Source organism: Piliocolobus tephrosceles, unplaced genomic scaffold (assembly GCF_002776525.5).
Source record: "Piliocolobus tephrosceles isolate RC106 unplaced genomic scaffold, ASM277652v3 unscaffolded_36521, whole genome shotgun sequence".
NCBI lineage: Eukaryota > Metazoa > Chordata > Mammalia > Primates > Cercopithecidae > Piliocolobus > Piliocolobus tephrosceles.
Genome location: NW_022320445.1, coordinates 4,527 through 7,821, shown reverse-complemented (window position 1 = coordinate 7,821; position 3,295 = coordinate 4,527). Strand labels below are relative to the sequence as shown.

Genomic DNA, 3,295 nt, shown 5'->3' with positions numbered 1-3,295 from the left:
CCAGTACTCCTCAAAACTTCAAGGTCATCAAAATCGAGGAAAGTCTGAGAAACTGTAACAGCCAAGAGGAGCCTAGCAGACATGAAAACTAAAGGTAACGTGGCATTCTGGAGGAGGCCCTGGAACAGGAAAATGACATTAGGTAAAAACTAAGGAAATCTAAATAAATTATGGACTTTAGTCAATAGTAATGTATCAACATCACTTCCATGATTGTAACAAATGTTCCATCCTAATGTAGACATTAATAATGGGGAAACTGTGTAGGAGCTGTATGGGAATTCTCTGTACTATATGCTCAATTTTTCTGTAAATCTAAAACTGTCCTATAAAAATAAAGTCTATTTTTAGAAAGTTATTCCAGCAAGCAAAAGAAATTGTCAGACATATTTTTTCTATACTTGCAAAAGTTAAAGAAAGCATGGACTTTTTCAAAAAAAGATACAAGGGAAAATAACAGATGCATATTTTTAAAAAGAGAGAAAAAAGTGATGTGGTAGAACTTAACTGAGAAATTGGAAATAACAGGAAAGCCACCATAAAAATGAAAAATTCATTATAGAAACAGCAAGAAGTCAAATACATACTATGAAAACATAGATAGTACATGGAGGCCAGTCTTGAAAAAAATCACCCAAAACAAAATGGAAAAGTGCAAAGGGATAAAAGTGATTGCAGAGACGCTGATGAGAATGGATCGAGATACAACAGATACATGATTGGTGTTTTGAAAAAAGAATATAACAACTAGAATGGGAAAGTATTCAAAGATATGGTTGAGTATGTGTACGGTGGCTCACGCCTGTGATCCCAGCTCTTTGGGAGACCAAAGCAGGCAGATCACCTGAGGTCAGGAGTTCAAGATCAGCCTGGCCGACATGGTGAAACCCCATCTCTACTAAAAGTACAAAGATTAGCCAGGTGTGGTGGTGCATACCTGTAATCCCAGCTACTCCAGAGGCTGAGAGAGGAGAATTGCTTGAACCTGGGAGGCGGAAGTTGCAGTGAGCCAAGATCATGCCACCGCACTCCAGCCTGAGCGACAGAATGAGACTCTGTCCCCGCCACCAAAATATATATATATTTTTTTAATATATATTTATGTATTTTATATATATTTCTATTGTAACAGGACAAGCCACAGACAAAACTCCTCAGACACTGGATTAAAGAAGGAAGTTTTTATTTGGCCGGGAGCATCTTAAGAGCCGAGCTCCCCGAAGACAGAGTTCCTGGCCCTTTTAAGGGCTTACAACTCTAAGGGGTTCCACGTGAAAGGGTCGTGATAGATGGAGAGCACATGTGGTTACAGTGGGGGGTTAATCTTTTAACCTCAGGCCTGGTCATCAGTGGCGCCGGCTGGTCTTGCCACTGACTTCATTCCTGTTGTTTTTCAGCTTTTACTTCCTCCTCCTCTTCAGAGACAGGAGATAGTAAGAGAAATAGCTTCTCTCCCCAATATATATATTTATAAATATATATGGTTGAAGAAAATTTCTGTCAAATAAATGAACTGAAATCTTTAGATAAAAGGGCACTCTTACAGGAAAATAATGACAAAGAACCATCAACACTGAAGCCAATCCTGGAGATCCCAAATAACAAGGATAATGTAAAGAATATGGGACAGTGGTTTCCTTCCCAAGAGTGTGCCGAGGCTTGGGTACGAGGGCCTATTTCTCTTCAGCTCCAGTTCACCCCACAGACCCGAGGGCGGGCCTCGCCATCAGGACCCAGTGGCCATGTCCTGTGCGAGCTGCGATGGTCATTGTCCTCCAGAACAGGGATGGAGAAAATACCAGCCCAGGAAGCAGCAGGATCACCAAGGGTTCAATTTCAGTTTTTGGAGACCCAGTTTAAGAGTCTGACTCCAGAGCCTCACTTTGTGCAGGCCACCGACATGGAACAGGGACTCACTAGGGCTCCACCTGTTCCCCAGGTGCCTGCTCTTCCCCATGAGGAAAGCCCAGGAGATCAGGCAGCTGTGCTCCTGACAGTCAGGTACCAGCAGTTTGTGACATTTGAGGATGTGGCTGTGCACCTTACTCAGAGGAATGGGGATACCTGGGCCCTGTTCAGAGGGACCCCTACGGAGATGTGAGGTTAGAGAATTACGGGAATGTGGTCCGACCGGGCATACTTCTCCACCTTCCCTCCACCAGATTCATAGTGTGAATTTTTGCCTGGCACTGAGTCATACCCAGGCAAGTGCTTTCTCTGGAGAAACTTGCAGTCCTTACAGCAAGAATCTGCAAGAGATGGCCCAAGTATTACCTGCTCGTAAACTCCTTTTCCACGATTGTGAGATACTAAACTTGACTGATGCAATAGATGTCCCCTAGGATGCCACCACTATGTAAAATCGCAGCTGCTCGAATTACCTTTGTTAAATTTCTAGTATCAGAGTCCAAGGAAGCCCTCTGCTGCAACCAGATGCACTTTGAACCCAGTTTATTCAGAAACCATGGTTGGTGGTCATCTTCTACTTGTGTTCTGAGAAACCACAAAGTTCAACTTCAGCTCTTCAGTTATGATCTTGTCATATTGTTTTAGAATGTGAAACATATGCTGTGTGCCCCTCCTTTTATGTAGTGAATACAACCTGCCCCTTATGATGGCTAACTCCCTGGGACCCCTGGGCTTTCCTCACATTTAACACTCTGGTTTTCTCCTTCCTGAAGTCCCTGTGGCCCTCTTCAGGGTCCTACCTTCCTCCTCTTTATTCTTTGTAGTTCTGTACAGATTGATACACTTTTATCACCTTTTCTGATTAAATGTTCCTTAGTCTTTCTTTGATGGAGGGGAGAAGGGAGGAGAAAGAAGTTAAATTTTATTTGGGGGCATCAAAACAAATGTCTACTTAATAACTTTGTAAACTGTGAAGTGATATATATAATTGTAAAGTACTATTAGTTTTACCTAATAATTACAGAGTGTTCAACAGTTAAAGAAAAAAAAAAAAAAGAACGCTGGCTCACGCCTGTAATCCCAGCACTTTGGGAGGCTGAGGCAGGAGGATGGCTTGAGACCAGGAGTTCAAGACCAACCTGAGCAACATAATGAGACACTGTCTTTACAAAAAAAAAAAAAGAAGAAGAAGAAAAATGTCATAGAAAACCAAGCAGAGAGGCCGGGTGTGGTGGTTCACGTCTGCAATCCCAGCACTTTGGGAGGCTGAAGCAGGCAGATCACAAGGTCAGGAGATCAAAACCATCCTGGCTAACACGGTAAAACCCCGTCTCTACTAAAAATACAAAAAATTAGCTGGGCGAGGTGGCGGGCGCCTGTAGTCCCA

General features: G+C 42.8%; 1 pseudogene; it reads left to right on the top strand.

Moving 5' to 3' along the window:
• The first annotated feature begins 1,786 nt into the window (after positions 1 to 1,786).
• LOC111555949 lies at positions 1,787 to 2,313 on the top strand (annotated as a pseudogene).
• Positions 2,314 to 3,295: the final 982 nt, after the last annotated feature.